Raw genomic sequence first — 25,324 nt, 5'->3', positions numbered from 1 at the left:
AGTACCTGGGTTCAAATCCAGCCTCAGACAACTGACACTTACTAGCTGTGTGACCCTGGGCAAGTCACTTAACCCTCATTGCCCCATGCAAAAACAAAAAACAAACAAAAAAACTATAATGAAACACGAAAAGTCATACAACAGATATAGAAATAGGCATTATGTTCCTTAGACAGTTCTCCAGTGGTATAACAGGCCCTCTATATAAGTGAAACTTTTATTTTATATATTTTTTTTCTAGGCCTTTAAAAGGAAAGCCAGTAGGTTTGAGGGCTTTATTTTGCTTCCTCCCAAAAAAAAAAAGAGAAAAAAAACAGCTAGAGAGAATCACCCAGAATAAAACCAATGGGTAAAGTAAACAAGGGGAATCTAAACAATTCCCACATTTAGGAAGCCCAGAATAATGTAGCATGAAAACAATCACCCACATGAGAAGACCCAATAAAATTCTATACCCAACAGAAAGGAGGAAAAGGATAGCTGCTTCTTTACAAGAGCTACACAGATGATAGGTAAAATATTCAGGATGACAATCTAGCTTATTGAGCAATGTCAGAATTAAAACACAGAATTTTCCACCTGAGATACATGGTTACACTTTCATATTCAATAAGATGGTACACTGGTGCAGGGAATTCCCAGGAAAGGAAACTCCTTAATATGTAGGTTGGCATGTTCTAAATTAGCCAAGATGCATACAGTAAACAGATGTAAAGAAGATAATAAGAAATTCTGACCTTGGACCAGAGGGTCTTTGGAGCCTATATTGCCAGTGTTCCCCTGGTGGGAGAGCAGAACAATTTGGCAACCTGTCTTCATTAGGTGGACCAAAGGCTGGGAATGACTTGATCGCAACAGCTAACAACTTTTCCAAAAGTGGACCAAATGATGGGAAATCCACATGAGAACCAAGTGGATCAGAAATACATGTAATGGCTAATGTGGAAATGTTTTACATGACTTCCTATGTATAATAAGCAATGTATTTCTTGACTTCTCAATGGGCTGGGGAGGGGGTAGAGGGAGAAAGTGAATTTAGAACTGAACATAAAAACTTTTTAATGTTTAAAGGAAAAAAGAAATCTATGTGAGTGGTCTTTTTTAAAAAAACTGATTAATATTTTATGAATTTTGCTTTATTTAGATTAAAATATTTTCCTTATCTCTTTCTGCTGGGTTTTGTTGGTAATATATAAAAAGATTAGTGATTTTTTCCTTATCTTGTTAATTTGCTGGTTATTAATTTCATCACTTAATTTTTCATTGAATAATTATATTTTTATAATTAAACTCACACCATCTAGAAATGGCAGTGAATTTGTTTGCGCTCTGATTATGCATATTCCTTCTATTTAATTTTCTTGCCTGATTGATCAGGTGAGAATATAAAAAACTCCATTAAATAATGATCATCCTCCTCTATCTTACTGAAAATGCAACTAGTGGGTTTTTAAGAAATTATAGATAATTCTAGCTCTTGGTTTAAGATAGATATAAGTATCTGCCATATTAAATAACATTTCATTTACTCCTAAGATCTTTCAGGATTAATGTAAATGACTGTTGGATTTGGGCACGGCTTTCTCTGCATCTTTTTTTAAATCCATCTTTTAAATTATTCATTGTAATAATTTGAAATAATGTTTATAGTTTTCCTAATGGTGAACTAACTTGTCATTCTTGCTACAAATGCAAACTAATTGTAATAATTAATCTCTTGCCATATAAAAAAATTTGATAAGACTTAGCTATTCAAAAACATGGATTTGGAGCAGAAGTCCTAAAATCATCCAAAAGAGTTTAACCAACTCTTTTTTGGGGGGTGGGGGCATGAGGGGCATGCCCAGGACCACACATCTAGTAAGTGTCAAGTGTCTGAAGCCACATTTGAACTCAGGTCCTCCTGAATCCAAGGCTGGTGCTTTATATACTGTTCCACTTAGCTGTCCCAAATCAACTCTTAATTCATACTTAAATGAAGAGTTGTAGACTTAGTGCTAGCTGCTGAACAATTAAAACACTGATACCAATGTTTTCATTTAACAGAACAAACTATTCTTGAACTGTGGCAGGTATTCAATAGGCAGAAATCCCAACTGTGAGATGTATGATTTTATCATTGATGGTAGTTCCCAGCTTTGCTTTTAGCAGTTTCATGAAACAGACTGTACTTACACAAAGTCAGGAAGACCAAAACATGCCCCAGAGTTTGGTCACTTGGGCAGAAATTTCAGTTGGTTAGCCCTTGTTGTTCTGTAAGTGCATGTGTGCTAAGTAATTGCCTAATTAAAACAGTCCGTCTTTTTTTAATTCTGAAAAATCTAAGTTCAACTATCCCCAAGTTAGTCAAGATATACTTGTCCCACAGCAGGTAAGTCAGACAGTCAATTCTCGAGGGGAATAGTCACAGGAGAAAAGATCTGGAAGAGACTTGAGAGCACATACAGTTCAACCTCATTTTAAAGATGAGTAAACTTGGAAATGAGTCAAAGTTATCACTAAGGAGGGAAAAAAGGCAAAGGAGGGCCACAGAGCAGATATCCATGTAATTCAAAAGCGATTCCATGCCCCATCCTGTCTTGCCTGATTCTAATGATCTATTCAGAGAATGGCATTCCGATCTAGAGATTCATCAGGGAAGCGTAGGGAAAGAATGAATTTCTCTACATCCTGAGTCTGCCATAAGCTTGCTCATGAAATACCCTAACACCAGTTTTTCCATCTCCAAATAGTAGGATAATTTTTTTAAACCAGCCTTGCAATTTAATATTTTAGCAAATGAACTTTATGGCATTTCAAACATTGTAGACCATTATGATACTTACCTCTTACAATTCTTACAATGTACGAAGATATCCACCTCCAGAAAGAACTATTAAAAAAGAGAGAGAGAGAGAGAGGAGAAAGTTAAAATATTTAAACCAATCCTGATGAAGTTTGTTTCCAGTCTTCTGGTTTTTTTACTCAGGAGAGTACAAAATTAATCAGTCCCGTCCATTCCACTCCCCAGGCATTGATTAAACACTTCTGTAAGTCACTCTGCCAGGCATACAGGATCCAGAGACAAAAAGAAAAACAGCCCCTACTCTCCTGGATCTGACATTCTACTGGGGGATAGAACATGTACCCAGACAGATAAATGAAGGATCATTAAAAAAAGGAATGAGCCCAAATAACTGATAAGGAATGGGCTTCCCACATGTCACACAGGTGTGGAGCCTTAAAAGACACAATGATGAGGAAGTAAGACCTGAGGGACAGCCAGGGAAAGGCACAGTGAAGGGAGAGATGGGATGGCAAGGACTGGAGCTTGGATGCAGAGTGAGTAAAAAGGAATCATGGGAGATTAATCTGTAGAGGCAGCAGATTGTAAGAGCTTAAATGTAAAGCTAAGGGAGCAGCTAGGTGGTACAGTGGATAAAGCACCAGTCCTGGATTCAGGAGGACCTGAGTTCAAACCTGGCCTCAGACACTTGAAACTTACTAGCTGTGTAACCCTAGGCAAGTCACTTAACCCTCATTGCCCTGCCCTCCCCCCCAAAAAAAAGTAATTAAAAAAAATTAAGCTGAAGAATATGTATTTTATCCTAGGGAGGCACTAAAGATTCTTAAGCAAGGATCTATTGCCATATGAAAAAATGCTCTAAATCACTATTGATTAGAGAAATGCAAATTAAAACAACACTGAGGTACCACCTCACACCTAGCAGATTGGCTAATATGACAAAAAAAGAAAATAATAAATGTTGGAGAACTGTGGAAAAATTAGAACACTAATGTATTGTTGGTGGAGTTGTGAACTGATAAAACCATTCTGAAGAACAATTTGGAACTATACCCAAAGGACTATGGGACTGTGCATACCCTTTGACCCAGTAATACCACTGCTAGGTCTGTATCCCAAAGAGATCATAGAAAAGAGAAAAGGACCCACATGTACAAAAGTATTTATAGCAGCTCTCTTTGTGGTGGCAAAGAACTGGAAATCGAGGGAATGTCCATCAACTGGGGAATGGCTGAACAAGTTGTGGTATATGAATGTAATGGAATACTATCGTGCTGTAAGAAATGATGAACAGGCAGATTTCAGAAAAACCTGGAAAGACTTAAGTGGACTGATGCTGAGTGAAGTAAGCAGAACCATGACAACACTGTACACAATAACAGCAACACTGTGTGATGATCAACTGTGATAGAGTTGGCTCTTCTCAGGAGTGCAATGATCCAAGACAGTTCCAAAGAACTCATGATAGAAAATATTCTCCACACCCAGAAAAAAAGAACAGTGAATTCTGGATGCAGATTGAACTATACTGTTTCTACTTTGGGGCTGTTTTTTTTTTTTCCTTTTTTGAGGTTTTTCCCTTGTGTTCTGATTCTTCTTTCACAAGATGACTAATGCAGAAATATGTTTAATGTGATTGTAAATCCCTATCAGATTGTTTTCTGTCTTGGGGAGAGGGGAGGGAAGGGAGGGAGGGAGAAAAATTTGGAATTAAAAATCTTATGAAAACAAATGTTGAAAACTATCTTTACAGGTAACTGGAAAATAATACTTTTATGTTTAAAAAAAAGATTCTTAAGCAAGGAAGTAATTCAAAATAGCATCTCTCTGGTCAAGTCTATCAACTTCAAGCATAAATGTTCAGTTGTCCAACTACTGTTTTATTCACCATGTGCCACCCATAGGACAGGCAAGGCAGCCCAGCTAAAGCTGAAAGGAGCCCTGAGGAACACACAGGAGGAAAAAGTGGCCAAGCAAGTCAAACTTCACCACCACCACCCCTTGACTTCCCCTCAGACACCAATGCATATGCCCCCAGACGCTGGGGCCAAGTACCTTGGGAATTAGTAATGCCTTCAGCCCAGCACCCTCAGCTATCATCCTGGGAAGTAACCAAACCCTGCTGAGATGTAGCCTGGCAACTGCTCCAGCAGGTACTATGACCACAGCTACTGAAGACCCAGAAAAGAAAGTCCTTGGCACTGTCAAGGGTGCCTTATCAGAAACTGATATGTTTTTCTCAGTGGAAATGACATTAAAGAAGAGGCATGAATGTCTGTTTTGCCACTTCACCCTAAGGACCAAGAGACTTTTCCATCTGACTTGTAACTAATATCTTCCATCTCCATCAGAGTATCAGCTCCTTGAGGGAAGGGATTGTCCTACTTTTCTAGTTGTATCCCACAGTGCTATGGACTAATAAGTACTTTAAAAAAGCTTCAGTCGTTCATTCAGGTCTTCAAATTAAAAGCACTTATTACACTGCTGAAGTTGTGAATTATGGCAAACTCCTTGAAATACACTATAGAATTTTATATATACATACATATATATATATATGTATATATATATATATTTTTTTAATGAGGTAATTGGGGTTAAGTGACTTGCCCAGGGTCACACAGCTAGTAAGGATTAAGTGTCTGAGGCCAGATTTGAACTCAGGTACTTCTGACTCCAGGGCCAGTGCTTTATCCACTGCGCCACCTAGCTGCCCCTATAGAATTCTATTTTAACCAAATGATCTCATTCCTAGGATGATATCCTAAGAATGTTATTCATTAATGGGAGGCAAAGAGGGGAGGTCAAACAGTACAAAGATATTTCTAGTAATCCTTTTCGTAACAACAAAAAACTAGAAACAATCCGCATGTCCAATGAATGAAGGACTGCTAATAAAACTGTAGAATATGAATATAATGGCATAATACATCAAGAAAATGTAACAGAATAACAAATATGAAAAAATACAGACTTATATGAAGTAATTTAGAATGAAGAAAGCAGAACTAAAATAATGATACACACTGACTACAACTATACAGTAAAAACAAAAGCCAAAAACACACAAAAGATAAAATTAAGTTTAAAAAAAACGTCTAAAAGTAAACAGGATAATTTTGTACTATTTTGTTAAAGATAAAATACATTTTAAAAATAAAATGTAAATAAAGGAAGTTTATAATTTTACATGCAATTGTTTGCTCTTATTTGAACATTTGTATTTGTTGATTGGGTTCATAATAAAATTAAAAGAAAAAAATCACCAATATGATTTGTGCTTCCATACACTCATCAAATCCATCACTCACTGTTAGAATAACAGATCTAGGGCCTGCTAGGTGGCGCAGTGGATAAAGCACAGGCCCTGGAGTCAGGAGTACCTGAGTTCAATTCCAGCCTCAGACACTTGACACTTACTAGCTGTGTGACCCTGGGCAAGTCACTTAACCCCCATTGCCCCGCCAAAAAAAAAGTACATATTTATCAAACTGAGGGCCAAATGGAGTTCTTCATGGAATTTCCCTACCTCCCCATCTACAAAAAATACTGGCACATTAGGGGCAATTATTTTCATTGTGACTTCCAATCCTTCTATACTCCAGTACATTCTCAAGTCATTATATTACTTGCATTTCATTTTTTTCCCTTCCCAATCTTGACTTTATAGCTTATCAAACCAATTCCACACTGTTACCTATTCTCAAATTCCTTTCTCCTTTATTCTATCACCATTAATCCACTGCCAAACCCCAGGGCTGCATGACTCCCACTATTCATCTTCTCCACTCCTACTCACTGTGGCTGAACAGAACTAGAGGAAGTGCTACCTTAGTGTCATGGGTATACATAATGGGTATACAAACGTATATTATTTCATCTGACTCCTCAGTAAAGAAAGACAATCCTTTTATTACTCCTTAATGGATACTCTCACTCCTCATAGAAGCTATTCCAGACTTTCTCTTCTCTCCTTAAGAGTGTCCTACATCAGGGCAGCTAGGTGGCGCAGTGGATAGAACGCCGGCCCTGGATTCAGGAGGACCTGAGTTCAAATCCAACCTCAGACACAACACTTACTAGCTGTGTGACCCTGGGCAAGTCACTTAACCCCAACTGCCTCACCAAAAAAAAAAAAAAGTGTCCTACATCTCTCTTCTCCCTACTCTCTGTAGCTTCCTCTTCTCCCATCTGAAAATCCTGACATCATTTTCCACTCTCTTTTCCTCCAATTTCCGATAATGAAGTGGTATCTTTCCTTGCAAAACCTAACCCCTCAAAATATGTCCTTGATTCCATCCCCTATCATCTTCTTTAGCAGAACTACCCCCCCAACTCTCTAGCTCTAATTTTTAATCTCTCCTTCTCTACTGCCTTCGAACATGAACAAGTCTCCCCCATCCTTAAAAAAACAACAACAAAAAAACCCTTCACTAATCTCTACCATCCCCTCAAGCTATTCTCTTATATTTCTCCTCACTTTACTTTGTTATCTCATTCACTTCTCAATCCTTTGCAATTTGGCTTCCCCACTCATCTCTCAACTAAAACGGTCCTATCCAAAATTAACCGTGATCTTTTATGATTGCCAAATCTGATAGTCTTTTCTCAGTCTTCATTGTTCTTGACCTCTCTGCTGCATTCGACAATGTTGACCACCCTCTCTCTCCTCTTAGCTGTTCTTTCCTCTCTGGCTTTTCCTAACGTTACTCTCTCCTAGATCTAAGCCCACCTGCCTGACTGCTCCTTCTCAATTTCCTTTGCTGACTCAACATACATTTCGTGCTCCCTGCCTCTGTCCTAGGCCCTTTTCTTTTCTCCCTCAACATTCGCTCTGGGACACCATATCGGTTCAACCACTGAAATGGATTTAATTATCATCTCTAAGCAGATGACTCAGAGATCTATCCAGCCCCAAGCTCTAACCCCAAACTGCAGTATCATCACATCACCAATTGCCTACTAGATATTTCAAATTGAATGTCCAAAGATATCTTAAGCTCATCATATATAAAACTACTCATTAACCTTAACCCAAAATTTATCCCTCTATCAAATTTCGCTATTTCTGTCAAAACACACTACTATCCTTTCATTCTCCCAAGTTCATAATTGACATTATCCTCAATCCCTCACTCTCTCACTCCACATAGCCAATCAAGTGCCAAACCTTTCTGTTTCTACCTCCACAACATCTCTTGCATCTGATCCCTTCTCTTTAGTCACACAATCACCACCTTAGCTGAGGCTCTCTTTACCTCTTGACTGGATTATTGAAATGGCCTCCTAATTGGTATCACTGTCTCAAGTCTCTCCCCATTCCAGCTGTCAAAGTATTTTTCCTTAACTGAATCTGTGCATGTCAAACCCTACTTCATAAACTCCAGTGGCTCCCTATTGCCTCTAAGATAAAATAATAAGAATTCTGCACTTTAGCTTCTAAAGTCCTCCACAAGCTGGCCCCAACCTCTCTTTCCAGCCTTACTACATATAATTCAACTTTCCATACTCTATGATGCAAATTGGCCTTCTCTCATATGTAGAACTCCATCATCTAGCTCTTTGCCTTTGCATATGCATCAGTGTTTCATGCCTGAAACATTCTCCCTCCTCACTTCTACCTCAAAGAATTTCTCTCCTTTTAAGATGCAATCAATCACCATCTTCTACACCCAATCTTTCCAGATCCCCTCTACCAACTACTAATGTCCTCCCTTCCCATCCTGTATTTTGTATTTATTTTATATATGTGTGTGCGTGTGTGTGTGTGTATGTATGTATTCTTTATATTCTTATGTATATATGCACATTTCCCCAATAGAATAAAAGGTCCCAGAAGGTATGCTGTTTCCCTTTTTTGTCTTTGTAAACTCAGCACCAGCACATACTTGTCACTTAAACAAATGCTAGTTGATTAATTGGTAGTGACTTTTTTTGCATATCCTTAAATAATATGCAATAACCAATTTTCTCATCATTATACTCACTGCTTATAAATGTACCAAAAAAAATTAACTCAATTCCTTTATTTTGTTTCTTCAAGGAGAACTGGTGTCCATTCTTCAACTTAGATATATTTTTTTTGTCTTTAGGTTTCATTTCTTTTCTTTCTTTTTTTTTTTTAGGTTTCATTTGTAACAAGAATAACTATAGTCAAGATCAATATGATTCAATAAAGAAGAGAAAAGCATGGAATGATTTACAGGAGCTGACACAAAGTGAAGTAAAGAGAACCAGAAAAAGAATATACATACTGATCACAATGTAGATGGAAACAATAAGTAAATAATAAAAACTGAAAGATATGAAATGATGACCAAGCTTGGCCCCCAAAAAGAGATATGTAAAGGCATCTCCCACTCTTCTTTGAAGAAAAAAGGGAGGATGGATATAAAATGCTTTATTTAAGGTCAGATTTGTTTGCATTGGCTCTAAACTTTTCTTTTTCTCTTTTTAAATTCTTGTTATAAGGCATTAGTCTCTAGTAGAAGGAGAAGTAAAGATGTTGTAAGAAGAAAATTATACATGTATACACACAAAAAGAGATTAATGATTCAGTCATTCCAAGAGGAATCCACTTGGTTACCAGACAATGATCTCATATTCAGAGTATCAACAGTTAAGTCAGTATTTAGAGGGATAGGAACTAGGTTTGTGATTTCACTAATAGAAAAAACTCTAGGATGAAAGAATCCCTTTTACTAAAGCAGGTCAGCTTGTTCTCTATACCTTAAGTCTCAGGGAGGTGCCTAGAACACTGAGAGGTTTTATGACTTGCCCAAGGTAACAAATCTAGCACGTATCAGAGTGAGAACTTGAATTGGCCCGTAGGTCAGCTCTCAATGTACTATAACCTGCAGCTACTGTAGTGTTTGTTTATAGAAGGGCTCCAAACGTGATTCTTAACAGTCTCTGGCCCTATCACTGCAGAAGCAGAAGGGAGCCACAGAGAATTGGGAACATTTTAAATTCTCCTTTGTTTCATAGATTCACATGACAAAAGAATTTATTTATCCCCAAGGGGCCAGCCAATTTAACAGGTGATCAGCCTCTGCTTACTTATTCTATTCAGCTCTACTGGTCTTCCGAAGAAGATACCATTTATTGCTAGGACTATAGGCCTTCTCAACATGACAGAAGCTCCAGGGCTTATGTTTCACAGAGCTTCCAGGGTCACTCAGGGTCCTGTCCACACCATATGCAACAAAGGAGGCCTTCTGGAAGTCTCCTCTTATATGCTTCGGTTAAACACCTTGATTCCTAGCCGAAACCCCCAATTCCTTATTCTACCCACTACAAGGTCACACTTAATCAGTTCTATAATTTCCAAATCTCTTCCAAAAAAGACAATAGCAAAATCTAGTTCTTCTCTGAGTCCAGTGAAGCTCTGAATGTATTTCCAGCTGGTCTAATATCAAAAAAGGTGGTAAAGATAATCAAGCCAATTATCAACCACAGATACTAACACTGTAGAGCAATGACCACTGTGATCCAGGTAGGTGGCACAGTGGATAGAGCACCAGACCTGGAGTTAAGACAACCTCAGTTCACATGCATCCTGACATTTAGTTACGGATTGCTAGAAATGTCACTTAACCTTTCTCTGCCAATTTCCTCATCTGTAAAATGTATGTAAACATAAAATGTGAAATAGTTTCACAGGGTAGTTGTGAGAATAAAATGAAATAGTATTTGTAGAGAGCTTTGCAAACAGTAAAGCACCATATAAATCTTGGTTATTGTTATCCTTATCATCTGCTGAAGTTGAATTGATCTGCCCAAGGTCTCACTGGGAACCTTGTCAAGATTTGAACCTAGGTCCCCTGATGCCAAATCCACTACACAAGGGGCCCTCTAGTATAACATCTTTCCAAATACACAAGCTCATAGATGCTGAGCTGGAAGGGACCTAATACAACCCCTTCATCTCGAAGGTAAAGACACTAAGGTCTTAGGAATGTTAAGCAATTTGCCTGAGATAGCTTAGGTAAGCAACTATCAGAGACAGGATTTGAACCCAGGTAGATCACGTGCTCTCACTGATTCTCAAAATAGTTGTCTCTAGGTATTTAAGGGGCTGCCACGTGGGAGAAACATGAGACTTGTTCTTTTTCAATCTGAGTTAGGAGAAAGAGGGCCTGTGATTCTAATTGTACCCTATTGTTCAAAGAATGAATATTAATGACAAAGTTTCTGGAAATTACACTTTTTCTTATACTTATATCAATGATAACATATGACGTTTTAATGAAATAAAAACATGTAGCTTATCTTTCTTTTTTTATTGAGGCCCTTACATTTTTTGCAAGGGGTCCCAAAACTTGAGATCAATTGAGGTGAGACTAATCACAATTAATGCATGTGCTAAGTGGCAGCTAGGTGGCGCAATGGATAGAGCACCAGCCCTGGAGTCAGGAGGACCTGAGTTCAAATCAGACCTCAGACAAACTTACTAGCTGTGTGACCCTAGGCAAGTCACTTAACCCCAATTGCCTCACCAAAACAAAACAAACAAACAAACAAACAAAAACAAAACATGTGCTAAAGAGTCAGAATAAAACCCAAGTGGAGAACTTTTTAAAGAAATAAAACAGGTTTAACAAACCTATTTAAGCTTTGCTCCCTAAACTCAAGCAGCACTGTATTTTCTAAGCAGTTCTATATAAGGGGAAGCAATTCACTTCAGCTGCCTTCTGATAAAAGTACCTGAACTAAACCCATGTTCTAGCTTTTTCAAGAAAATTTCTCATAAACAAATTCTGAGCCACTAAAACAGGAAATAGATTTGCTTTGCTTTCCATTTTTGTCAGCTTAATGATCAATATTTTTAAAAGGGTTTTGTTAATACCCTCTCTACGGCCTAAGCATTCTTTAATGATTTGCAGTGAGTGATCTTGAAGGCCTCAAATTAAAATCCCTTTCATTTAAAGGCTAGTGCAGGGGCAACTAGATGGCGCAGTGGCCCAGCATTCAGGAGTACCTGAGTTCAAATCCAGCCTTGGAGACTTCTTGACACTTGACACTTACTAGCTGTGTGACCCTGGGCAAGTCACTTAACCCCATTGCCCCTCAAAAAAAACCCAAAAACAAAAATCAAAGGCTAGTGCAGCAAATTAAACTTTTCTATTTTGAAATATGTCTATCAAGAGTTTTCAATTGTCCAAAATTGGTTAAGAATACTGTGTAGGAGCAGCTAGATGGTGCAGTGGATGGAGCACCAGCCCTGGATTCAGGAGTACCTGAGTTCAAATCCGACCTCAGACACTTAATACTTACTAGCTATGTGACCCTGGGCAAGTCACTTAACCCCAATTGCCTCACTAAAAAAAAAAAAGAAGAATACTGTGTAAAGGATATACTGTTCCTTAGATTTCTTCATACCTAGCCTCTGAATTGATTTTCCCTGCATCTGCCTTTTGCTGGTCCACCTGCCCCCAATTCTTCCTTCTCAGTTGCCAAAATAACCTTCCTTAAAGATTTCATATTCAATTCAATAAATACTTATTAAACATCTAGTACACATATAAACAGCACTGTACCAAGGACTAGAGGTATGAAGAAACAGTCCCTGTCTTCAAGGAGCCTACATTTGATTGAGAGAGGGAGGATAGAAGGCAATTTGTCAAGGAAGGAAGCACTGCTCTAAAAACTGGGGATATGTGGGAAGATTTCACTGAAAAAGATAGCATCTGACCTGAACGCAAAAGGAAGGTGACTCCTGGGTCTGAGATGATGAGGCAGTACATTCCAAGCATGGAGCCTGCTTAGAGGAAGGCACAGACAGGAGAGATGGTATACTGAGTTTGGAGAAAAGTTAATAGTCCAGTTAGACTAGGATGTAGTGTGTGAAAAGGAATAACATGAAATAAGCTTAGAAAAATAGGCTGAAGTCACATTATGAAGGGCCACAAAAGCCAGGCTGAGGAGTTTGTATTTTATCATATAAGCAACAGAAATCCTTGCAAGAGAGAGCCACTTATTAAGTCACTTATTAAGTACTCATTGAGTAACTTATTAAGCACCTACTATGTACAAGGCATTGTATCCAGCCTAGGGATACCAAGAAAGGGAAAAAAACAGTCCTTGCTATCAAGGAGCTCACAATCTAATAGAGGAGACAATATACAAACAATGATGTACAAACAAGATACTACACTAGATCTCGTTATAATGAATTAGACCCTGCTAAGTGACACTGAATAAAGTGGGGCCCTAGAGTCAGGAAGACCTGAGTTCCTATTTAACATCAGACAACAGCTATGTGACCCCAGGCAAGTCTTTTAATTTCTAAATGCCTCATTTTCCCCATCAGTAAAATGGAGAGCATGTGGATAAAATGAGAATAGATTCAAAGCATTTTGAAAATTTTAAAGTTCTATATAAATGATAATTATCATTATCGTTATTATCTAGTAAGTATGACATAATGGAAAGTGCAACAAACTTGAAGACTACCTAAAATATGTGTTCAAGACCCAATTCTGCTATTTACTACACACTCACCATGAGCAGCCTCAAGAAAATTACCCTAGGTCTCAGTTTCCTCATCAATCCACAAACACTTATTAACTACCATGTGCCAGCCAGCGTGCTAGGAGGTCTGGATATAAATACAGAAATGGATCAATCCTTGCCTTCCTCAAGCTTATATTCTACCAATGGAGAAAAAAATTACAAAATTACACACTTAAAACAGGTATAACAAGTGTACCACCTACCTAATGTGACTGTTATACGGTTCAAATGAGATATGCAAAAAATTATTTATAACTGCAAATGCTATCTAAGTATGGGTCAGGCAGGATTACCGTTGTTGTTGTTTGTCCTTTGTTCTTGAAGAGGACCATGACATATGTCATGGCTTGCAGTGAATTGGATTTTAAGTGAGGGAGGCCTGTGCTAAGTCACCAGCCTCACTTTCTCCTCCCGAGCCATCTGGGTCAAGTGGCAAGATATACAGCAGGAAGACTGGAGATGGCCCCAGATGTTTGAGGCAATTGGGGTTAAGTGACTTGCCCAGGGTTACACAGCTAGCAAGCGTCTAAGGTGACATTTGAACTCAGGTCCTCCCAACTGGTGGCCAGTGCTCAATCCACTGTGCCACCTAGCTACTGAGGAAAGAAATATCTTATTTGGTTTCTCCACCACCTCCATAAACTCATCAACTGGAAATATCATCATCTTTCTGACCTGCCTGCACTCATTTTGGAATTCTTTGGTTCCTCCACCATACCACCACCCCCCCCCACACACACACACACACAGAGTTAAATAATTAGCTTTTCTAAGGAAATTCTTGGAAAAGGAATCTTCCCCCCCAAAATGCAATGAAAACATAAAGACATTTTTAAATATTAATTCTTTCCCCCAATCTGGTGTATTAATGATGTCCATCCAAAACACATAAAAGTCCCAGACCAGTTAAACCTGTCTCTGAGTGTAGAACCAGTAAAAAAAAAATTTCCCAGTCACTGAGCTGAAAAGGAGCTAAATACCAAAGTGAACTACAGAGTGAATTGCCTTCCATGGTGGTGAAGGCAATACCAGGTGCATAGGTTTTCTCTGGAGCTGCCTCTCACAATGTCACAATCAACTAACATTACCCCCAATTTGACCTAAATCACGGACTGAAAACTAAACTCATTAAGTAATCCCTCTTCCATTTTCTGTTCTTTCACTTTAAAAACTGCTACATGCTATGTTTGATGTATTTTAAACCTGCATGATGAAAATAACAGCTAGGTGGCAAGTCAAGGACAGATTACTGGATGACAGCAAACAGTCGTATCCAGCTTGGTTATATCCATTGCCTTTTTGAAAAGCAACAGTCAACTGAACAGCACAGAAAAGGTTCTTAACATACAGCCACCCTAAGAATCCCATGAAAGAAGGCAGTTTTCCCACCCCCTACAGGAAGAGGAAATAGTGTGTCCATAGAAAGTGCGGTTCCCAGTCTGAGGGGAAAAAAAATGAATGAAATATATGGAGTTTGTGTGATCAGGGCCAATTTCTCAGAGTTAAAGTCGGATTATTTCCCACCTCAAGGGATTACTGAAACGCAGTTTAAGTAGAAATATAGTAGTGGCATTTATTTAGCCCTACGTGTTGCTGGATTTCATTAAGATCATTCCTTCAAATCAATGCATTTTAAGTTTAAAATCTACTCCGGGTCTGGAACTACGAGGCCTAACTGGGGACCCTAATCTGAAAGAATACTTTCCGAACCGCTCTCATTCCCCCAATATGAGACCATACCCGGCCCCAGCTTCGGCAGCTCGTCCTTTCCCATCCTCCACCACAACCTCCCCTTCCCCAACCTTGGACCCGCTCTCGCTAAAAGCTCTGCTCACCTTGGGCAGCAGGAAATGGGGAGGGGGGAAGGGGCGGGAGAAGAGGAGGGGAGAACAGCACACACGTGTACGTTCACATACACGCACACACGCGCACACACACGTGTGCGCGCGCGCGAGCACGACTACTACTACATCCCTCGTGGGGTGGCTAAACCAAACAGAACTAAACCCAGTCACCCTACGGTCGGTCGCAAGTGCCTCCACATGTGTTCCCACCCACCCGCCCAGCACAACGGTGGGCAAGGGAAGGTCCCTTTTCAAACCACTGGACCTGGCCCTCCATCGGCGCGCGCCCCAACCCGACCTCCCCCGCCCTCTTGACCCCCGACGTGGATCCGGTCCTCCGGGGGGACAAGGGATGGATGCCGGTGTCCGGGAAAGAACCTCACTTTGGGGGAAGGGAAGGAGGGTAGAGGAGATGTGGGAAGGGCACCAATACGACAGCAGAACGGCTGGGGGCCCGGAGCACCCCAGTTCCAGGGTACGCGACCCCCGGGGGGGGGGAACGCGCTCGCGGTCACATGGGCGGGCGGTGGAGGGGGAGGCTCGCTCCGGTGCCAGCGTCTCGGGTTGGGGCGGGGGGGGGGGGGCCTCCTCTTTCGGCTCCTGGCCCGGTCCCCGCCCTCCGTCCCCCGCCCCCTGCTCGGAGCTCAGGGCCCCGGCTTCCCCCTCTCCTCACCTCAGGGTGGCGGTGACGGCGGCGGCGGCGGCGGCGGCGGCAGCGGCAGCAGCGGCCCCGGGAGCCCCGTGCGGGCCGAGGCAGCTGCGCTGGGCAGAAGGAGACGCCGGCCGGTCGGGCTATGGCTGACAGGCTCTCTAGAGTCGCCGCGAGGCCGCGTCGAGGCGGAGCCTTCGGACCCCGCCCCCCCTGTGTTAGGCCCCGCCCACGACCCGCCCCCTCCGCTCCAGCCCCCAGCTTGGCCGGACTGGCGGCGATCCCCGGGGTGGGGGTGACTTAAATCCCGGGGTTACTCGAGGCCATTCACCTCCGACCCCCCTGGCGGGAGAAGGCGGGAGAGGTGGGAGGGTAGGGATGGCCTCTCCCATTGGCTGCCTGTGCCCCCGAGGGAGACACCGCAGCCAATGAGAACGCGTCCCTGGGCGGGGCCGACGTGAGGCGATGCCTATGGTCCGAGGGCTGCTCTGCCACTCGCGGTCGTCGGAGTGTCGTGGGAGGGAGGAGGGAGAGAGGAGTGTCTAGTGTTCGGCTGCATCCCCCTCCCCCGGCGCCGATTTCCACCCCCCATTCCCCTTTCACCTGTGGGGGACCAGATCATCCATAACCGTGTCCCTGGCTGCATGGGAACCCACCCCACCCCTCGTGGACTGGGGACGTTGGGAAACCCTGGCCCCCATGTGCACCTCTCTAAGGTGAAGTTGGGAGCTAGCTTTAAGGTTTAGTTTGTAAAGTGCTTTACATTCCTGTCTCAATCTCCCTGCGACCCTCTAGGGAACATACCAATGCTCACTAGTATTATCCCCATCTCAGGAATGGGAAAACTGAGCCTGAGAGTGGTGATTTCCCATGATCACAAGGCTAATGACAAATCACGTCGTTGCTCGGTCATTTCAGACTCTTCCTGACCCAATGGATCTTAGCATGCCAATACTGTCCATGGGATTTTCTCTCAAAGATACTGTAGTGCTTTGCCATTTCTTTCAGTAATAAATCACATTCTAGAGGGAAAAAATCTAAAGCTCAGAGAGGTTAGACTTTTTAATAGACTCAGGACTCAAAGGGAAGTCTTCCTAACTTCACTGGTGGGTCCTTCTGTACAATGCCAGAATGGGGTTTGGGTGGACTTCAACTTCTAGACAGAAAAGGTCCTCAGAGCTTTGCATTCAGACCCCTCTCAGCCAAAGGCCCCTTCCTCAATGCTAGTAAAATGCAACTGGAAGGCTGCCGAAATAAGGGATAGAGAGAATGCTGGACTTAGAGTCAGAAACCCAGTAGCAAATTCTACTTCTGATGTTGCCTGGCAGAGGGTCCTCAGTTTTTTCTTGCTCTTTCAAGGGGTGATGACAGTACTGGAGAGGCCTACTTTTTATTACTAAGATCAAATCGATGTATGCTAGCCGCTGTGTAATTCAATTCAAGAAGCTTTAAGCAGCTATTGTGTACAAGACTGAGGACCCCAAAATAAAAACAATCCCTACCTTCACAGGGGTTACATTCTACTGGATTTGGATTTGTTTTTTTTAAATCCTATGTTAATAGAAGTTATAAAGAAGGGAGTGACTAGGGACAAAGTTTGAGTACCCTGAGGTTCTCATCCTATTAAGATGAGGCCAAGAGTCATGATCATGACTCAAGGAGATATTTGGGATTTTACATACTGAAAGCAGAAGATGAAGGCAGGAGGGTACTCCAACACTGTGGGTATATCTTACCAAAGCTACAAGTCAGGTCAAGAATCACAAAAATGGGGGGCAGCTAGGTGGCGCAGTGGATAGAGCACCGGCCCTGGAGTCAGGAGTACCTGAGTTCAAATCAGGCCTCAAACACTTAACACTTACTAGCTGTGTGACCCTGGGCAAGTCACTTAACCCCAATTGCCTCACTAAAAAAAAAAAAAAAAGAATCGCAAAAATGACCTTCCAAGGAGATGCTGAGGATATTACATATTGAAAGCAGAAGGTAAAGGATGGAAGGAACTCCAAAGTCACAGGATGTCTGGCCGAGGCTCTTACAAGGCAGGGAAAGAAAGTAAATCAGAGCGAGGCATATTGCTCAGAGTAAAACTGGGACAACTTGCTACCTTCGAGGTATTGAGAAACTGACCTTATCTATAAAGAGGGTGGACAGGATGACCTCTGAGGTGGCTCCTTGTCTCTGACTCTGTGATCCTATTATATTTTAATCAGCTTCAAAATGCCATCTTTGCTCTCCTGATATTTACACAAGAGAATAAGAGAGGAAAAGGAGAATTGAAAGGAGAGAAAGCAAGCCTGGCTAGTACAGAGAGATCAGAGCCATATACACTGGGAACATGGGCATTTCCAGCACCGACTCAGAGGAAGCCCTCACCCTTGGCAGCCTTAGGCTAGGGTACAGTGGGTTAGGGGTAGATTTATTAACCCATGGCAGGCATCATTCATCTCTCAAGCACTGAAAAGCAATATCACTAGGTAGGTGCCTGATCCAGTAACTCCTCTACTAAATTTTAAAGAATGGGCTGGAAAGGTTGAGAATGGAGAAGGATACAGACCACATAACACAGGCTCCCCTACTCTTCCCCATGACTGCCTTCTTTGACTCTCTTCGACTAAGGGGAATAAATAACTTTTCTTTTTTAAAGTTAGAACTTATCAAAGATACTCCAGTTTGAGGTTTACCTGCCATACAAATTGGAAATGTCCAGTGAGAAGTGTTTTCTCTCCTCCAAAGTATTTTCCAAAGGTAGGATGAATGAAGTGATTTTGATCAGAAACAGAAGTTTGTGGAAGTCCTTATAGCATAGACCTCTTCTGTAAGATATTCCCTATGAACCCCTTCCCCCATGTTCCAGTTCCCATTTCCTAACACCTCCACAAGGTATGCCTTTTAAAAAATTGTTTTTAGGGGGCAGCTAGGTGGTGCAGTGGATAGAGCACCAGCCCTGGAGTCAGGAGGACCTGAGTTCAAATCTGGCCTCAGACATTTGACACTTACTAGCTGTGTGACCCAGGGCAAGTCACTTAACCCCAACTGCCTCACACACAAAAAAAAAAATTTGTTTTTGATTCTGAACTTAAACACCAGATAAAATGTGCATTTCTATATACAAAATAGAGCAGTTCATGAAGATTGTAGGTAAAATTGTGATTCTCTGTTACCTACAGCTTGCTTTTTCTCTTACATATATAATAAATTCAATATTGCTTTCATAGCTGTCCTCATCTGTTTCCTTCTAAATTCTCTTGTTCATTTCTGTAATTTTCTTTTAAGGGGGAGGGGCAGGGCAATGAGGGTTAAATGACTTGCCAAGGGTCACACAGCTAGGAAGTGTCAAGTGTCTGAGGCCGGATTTGAACTCAGGCCCTCCTGAATCCAGGGCTGGTGCTTTATCCACTGTGCTACCTAGCTGTCCCCCACTGAAGCAGAAATGGGGGGCAGCTAGGAAATGGGGGGCAGCTAGGTGGCGCAGTGGATAAAGCACCGGCCCTGGATTCAGGAGGACCTCAGTTCAAATCCGGCCTCAGACACTTGACACTTCCTAGCTGTGACCCTCGGCAAGTCACTTAACCCTCACCACCTCACAAAAAAAAAAAAAGAAAAAGAAAAGCTTCAGTGACCCCCTTTTCCTCTTTTTCTTTCTTTCTTTTTTTTTTTGACAATGCTATTGCTGGTCACCATCCTCCCCAAGAAACACCCTATACACACATACACACACAAACTGGAAAAACAAAATCCTTCTAGCAAATCCACAGTCAAATTAAATAAATTCTATACATTGGCCATATCTGAAAGTACATCTCATTCTGAACCTTGAGATAATCACATGTTCAAGAGATGGATAACATGCTTTATCATATTCTTTTGGAGTCATAGTTGATCATTTTATTGATTAGATTTTCTTATGCATTTCAAGGTATTTGTCTTTCCAGTGTTGTCCTTACTGTACAAACTCTTCTCCCAGTTCTGCTCGTTTCTCTCTGCATCAGTTTATGCATATCTTCCCAGGTTCTCTTCATATACAAGGTATGTGTTCCACTGGATTTGCTATTTTTTACCCCAATGGTCTTGGAAGCAGAACAGGCCCATTGGCCTGTTTATCCCAGAAAACTAACATCCGTTGTCAACTGGAATTTCAGTGTAGCTCTGTGCAAATGATGATAGACTATTGACTTTGCCAAAAAGTTGAGGTTTAACCATGTCATTATCATAATAAGAAACAGACTGCCTATAAGGCTCCCTGGGATTTGAACATCCAAGCTGCAATTTTTTATCTGTTCTTTCCTTTATCTGTGTAATATTGTTTGGGGCATGCCACAGCCTGCCCGCCCCCTCAGGCTGCCCTGCCCAATACTCTAGGAGTTATTGCCACAGCAGGCATTATTAGGCCTATAGGAGTTGGGGGAGGAGAAGGGTGGAGAGAACCTACTATTCAAGATAAACAAGTGAAAGGGGAAGGCTAGTCATCGTCTCAGAGCTGGAAAGAGACCTCAAAGGCCATCTCATCCTAAGCATCACCAACAAGTGGTCCTACAGCCTCTACTTGAACACCACAGTCTGCTGCTTCCCCCAGGAAGCCTGTTCTAACTTGAGGAAAGCTTTCATCATTAGGAAGTTTTTCCTGACATCAAATCTGCAATTTCCACCCATCACTTCTAGTTTTGCCCCCTGGGGCCAAGAAGAACAATTCTAATGTTTCATATAGGAGGTTTTCAATAACTCCAAGACACATTTCATGTGTCTCATTCCTCCTCCCTCATGGGCATTTTTCTCCAAATTAAACACCCTAGTTCCATCAATACATCCCTAGCTAGAATGGTCTCCAGTCTCCCCATGAAGCTCACCCTTTTCTGGAAAGGCTTCAGCTTGTCAATGTCTTTCAAATGCAGCTCCCAGAACTGGATACAGAACCCCAGATGTGGCCTAACCAAGTCAGAACATGGTGGGAGTATCATCTTCCTTCTCCCAGACACTATAAGACACTATACCTCTCTTGGGCAGCTAAGTGGCGCAGTGGATAGAACACTGACCTTGGAGTCAAGAGGACCTGACTTCAAATGTCACCTCAGAGACTTACTAGCTGTGTGACCCTGGGCAAGTCACCCCAATTACCATCTACAGCCATCCTGACATATATCTTGCCACTGGACCCAGATGGCTCTAGAGGAGAGAGTGAGCCTGGTAACTTTGCACAGCCCTCCCTCACTTAAATCCAATTCATTGCAAGCCACAACATCACCCCAATGTCATGGTCCTCTTCCAGAATGAAGGACAAACAACCACCAACAACAACCACCTCTCTGAACACAGACTAGTGTTTCTGGCTATCATGTCACACTCTTGAGTCATATTAAACTTGCAAGCTACCCAGATCCCCAGATACTTTTCACATGAGTAGTTAGTTACCTAGTCTCTCTTCTCCCTTCAAATGGTTTAGTTAAACCCAAATGTGGATATCTTCTTAGATCCCCTTAGATCTTCTATGAATAAAGCATAGGGAAGCTAGGTGGCATAATGGACAGAGCACCAGGCATGGAGTCAGGAAGACTCATCTTCCTGATTTCAAATCTGGGCTCAGACACTTCCTAGCTGTGTGTCCCTGGGCAAGTCATTTAACCCTGTTTGCCTTAGTTTCTTTATCTGTAAAATGAGCTGGAGAAGGAAATGACAAACCACTCCAGTATCTTTGTCAAGGAAACCCCAAATGGAGTTACAAAGAGTCAGATCGACTTGATCATGTTGCACAACAACAAAATACCACATTCATCCTTAGGCTCATGTTTTTACTCAGTCTGTGCTGTTGGAGGCAGCTCTGGTGTAAGGGGAATGAGCAAGAATTTATTAGGTGAGACCTGGGTTTGAATCCTAGCTGCCATACTTCCTAACCTCCTGAGCTTTATCTTCTCTGAGCCTAAATTTCCTGAACTACAAAATGGGGGTAATGATATCTATACTGCCCTATCCAGTGGTAAGAAAAGAGCTACATAAATTCTGGTTATTTTGATATTGTTACTATCACCATCGCAACCACACCACCAGAAAAGCCTTCCCTTCTCCCATCTGCTTATTCAAACTCTACTACTCAATTGGGAAATATTTCATGAAATAAATAAAACATCTTAAGGGGGAAAAAATTCCACTACTTATCTTTCAAAGCCCAACCGAAGTCATTTATTCATTCAACAAAGTGCCCAATATATGGCTCTGGGCACTGAGGATGCAAAGACGAAAAATGAAAAGCTCCCTACCTTCAAGGAGCTTAGATTCTAGTGGAATATGAAAGTCCTGCTTCCTCCAAGCAGCTTGTGAGATTCTACAACACACTCATGTCCCTCCTTCCTCTGAATTCAGTGCTGTACAGTCTGGACCCTACTTTTTCTCTGATTATTTCTTTCGTTAGTTCTAGTTGTACTTTACTGGATAATAGAATATATTTTGTACTTCTGTATTTCCCTAAAAAGTTTAGTCCAGCACTGGGTCTATAGTGAACCCTTGGTTAATACCTAAGGATAAATTAAAAGAGAGGCCATGTACCTGGTTGTCTGCTCCACACCGAAAGTCAGCCTCTAGGAGGCAAAGCCTCCAGCAGATAGGCTTAGATGCTTCCCAGGCAGACAAGGGCTGGCAAGCAGGTCTATGCCTTGCAGAGAGCTGTGCCTGGAGTTGTCAGCTAAGAGGAAGAAAAGACCAGCTGAGAGGAAGAGGAGACCCAAAGGTTTTGTTTGATCCCTTTGTCAACAGCTAATGGTTATCCCAGACTCCGAGTGGTAAGGACCTCACGCCATAAGGTCAGAAAGTGTCCCCAGTGAGGCCACTCTGAAATGCCAGCCAAAATGACCAAAGGTAGAGTTGCACAATGGAGAGTACTCCTCCTGGAATATAACCACAAGGCTTTCACATGGGCCTCTCACCTCCCCCCTCCTTCCTTAATTTCCAATCCCTAAATACCTCCCTTTCCTCCTTGCATTTCAAGTTAACAGCCATGGTATAATAGGAAGTGTGCTGGCTCTAGTGTCAGAGGATCTTGGTTCACAGTCTATCTTTGCCATCTGTGTGACCTTTTGGTGGACCTCAGTTTACCAAAATGTAAAATGAAGGAATCCAAATAGCTGCTAGAAGGTCCTTTCGAGTTTGAGATCTGCAATCCTATAATAAATTCTAGGTTTTTTCCCTTATAAATTCTTCAAAATTAACTCTTTTCTTCTTCTCCTCTTCAACACATTTTGATCATTCCCTGTCCTTGCTTCTTGGCTTCCTTCCAATCTCAGCTTCTGTAAGAAACCTTTCCCAATCCCCCTTGATGCTGATGCCTTTCCTCTGATATGAACTTTCAGTTACCCTGTATACATCTTTTTTTGGTGCATAATTGTTTACAAGCTGGCTCCCCACTGAGTTGCGAGCTCCTTGCTTTTGCCTTTCTTTGTATTTCCTAGAACTTATAGCACAGTGCTTCATACAAATGATGCACTCTTTTTCTTACTGACTTGACTTGTTGACCTCTCCTCTTGGCAAAACAAACTCCTTAAAATATTAGATGATCAGCCACCAGTCTACAACACCAATCTGGTACACACACCGAGCAGTTGACTGATTCATGACCAACCTTGATTCCAGAGGAGCCCCAATGAAGAAGGCCACACACTCCCTGGCAGAGGCAATGGACATGCAGAATGAGACATACATTTTTGGATAAGGCCGCTGAGGGAATTTGTTTTGCTTTGTTGTGCACATTTGTTATAAGAGTTTTGCTTCTCTTTTCTGTTTTTTTCCTCAAGTGAGAAAAAAGGAATGGAAAGGTGAGAGGGGTAAAGAAATTGGAAAAAAAAATTGTTTTAAGCAGTTGACCATCTCTTTGAATCCTAGTTCACAGCTGCCCATCACTATAAAGACAGAAGGGTACCTAGGTAGCTTCTCCAAAGCCTCTTCTCACCCTGAGATTCTCTGAGACTACCAATTCATCTACCTCCCTACTCATGCCCACACTGCCCAATTAGGACACCTGCTAAATTGAGGGGTTTTTTTCTCTTATTTTCATCCCTCTTTACACTTCTCTAATGTTTCCCTATAATAATTTTGTATTTTACATAGATCTTTTCTCTCAACAACTTTGTCAGGTAGGTTTTATATGAGAAAACTCCATTTTATATAGAGAAAACTGAGGCTCAGAGAGATGAAATTACTTGCCCTTGATTATATGAATAGTAAATGGGGGCAGCTAGGTGGCGCAGTGGATAAAGCACTGGCCCTGGATTCAGGAGCACCTGAGTTCAAATCCAGCCTCAGACACTTGACACTTACTAGCTGTGTGACCCTGGGCAAGTCACTTAACCCCAATTGCCTCACCAAAAAAAAACAACTAGTAAATGGTAGAGGCAGGTCTTGTTCTTCTTAACTCAAGCACAACATACATCCTGCTACCCCATCAAATTCTCTATTGTCTTTGATAGAAAAGAGAAAAGAGACATTTGTCAAGCACCTACTCCATGCCAGGCACTTTACAATGATCATTGCCTATGATCCTCATGACAGCCCCGTGCCACCAAGCTGCCTCAGAAAAAAACAGCTTTGTGGATAGAGGGCAAGAGGCAGAGGCCAGAAGGTCTGGACTGGAATCCCAGCTCCTACACTCTAACAGTGTGGCTTCTCTGAGAGTTGGTTTCCTCATCTGTGAAATTAAGAGAATACATACAAATAGTTCCTACCTCAAAGGCTGATACAGACAGTAGAGTGCTGGGCCTGGAGTCTGGAAGACCTTAGCTGAAATCTGGCCTCAAAAAGTTCCTGATTCTGTGATCCTGGGCAAGCTACTTAATCTCCCTCAGCCTCAGTTTCTTCAACTGTTAAATGAAGATAATAAAAGCAACTACCTCACAGTCAATTTAAACTTTGGGGGTCAAATGAGATAATATTTGTAAAACGCTTAGCACAGTGCCTGGCACGGAGTAGGCACTTTATAAATGCTTGTTTCCTCTTCCCTTCCCTTTTTAAAGAGTTATGCTGAAGTGTAAATGAGAACGTGTATATAAACATACTTTGCAAGTTTCAAAGTACTACATAAGTATTAGCTCCTACATTTCCTGTCTTTTAATACTTTACTTTCCACTCTGTGATCTATCTAGTCAGGGATGTGCTAGCAAAATGTTTAACAACTGGCTTTATGAAAACACATGACACATTTTCTCCACCACCTTCTTAAGTCTGAAGGATCAACAAAGCAATAGATCAAGCCCTGAATTTCTGAGTTTACTGATTTCAGAGGTGGAAATGCTTACACTGAAAATTGAACAACCCTCTCTCCCCAGCTCTCTCCAGCACATCCCTGGGATGTTCACTCTGCTCTATTTTTTCCTCCCACAGGATGTTTCCTGTCCTAATCTGTCAGGGCCTTTGCACTAGTTTTCCCTCATGCTTAGCATGCTCTCCCTCCTAATTGGAAATCTTAGAATCCTTGGCGTCCTTTAAAACTCAGCTCAGGTCATCTCTTACAGGAAGCCTTTTCCAGTGCCCTTCCCCCAACCGCTAGAACTGTTC

At 41.7% G+C, this 25,324-nt stretch overlaps 1 protein-coding gene across 5 annotated transcripts in view; it reads right to left on the bottom strand.

The window, feature by feature from the left end:
* Positions 1-22,501, bottom strand: part of ACACA (acetyl-CoA carboxylase alpha) — a 262,916-nt gene extending 240,415 nt beyond the window's left edge. For 4 of the 5 annotated variants that reach the window (XM_044001690.1, XM_044001692.1, XM_044001691.1 and 1 more), the window contains exons 1-2: positions 22,328-22,501; positions 2,826-2,872 (exon numbers count right to left, since the gene is read on the bottom strand). The gene's annotated coding sequence lies outside the window, so the exon portion shown is untranslated. Of the gene's footprint in view, positions 1-2,825; positions 2,873-15,817; positions 15,883-22,327 lie in introns of those variants that run through there. The other variant, XM_044001696.1, reaches the window with a different exon arrangement.
* Between the last annotated feature and the right edge of the window lie 2,823 nt (positions 22,502-25,324).

The sequence above is a fragment of the Dromiciops gliroides genome, chromosome 4 (assembly GCF_019393635.1).
Source record: "Dromiciops gliroides isolate mDroGli1 chromosome 4, mDroGli1.pri, whole genome shotgun sequence".
Classification (NCBI taxonomy): domain Eukaryota; kingdom Metazoa; phylum Chordata; class Mammalia; order Microbiotheria; family Microbiotheriidae; genus Dromiciops; species Dromiciops gliroides.
This window is presented reverse-complemented; position numbering and strand designations above follow the sequence as displayed.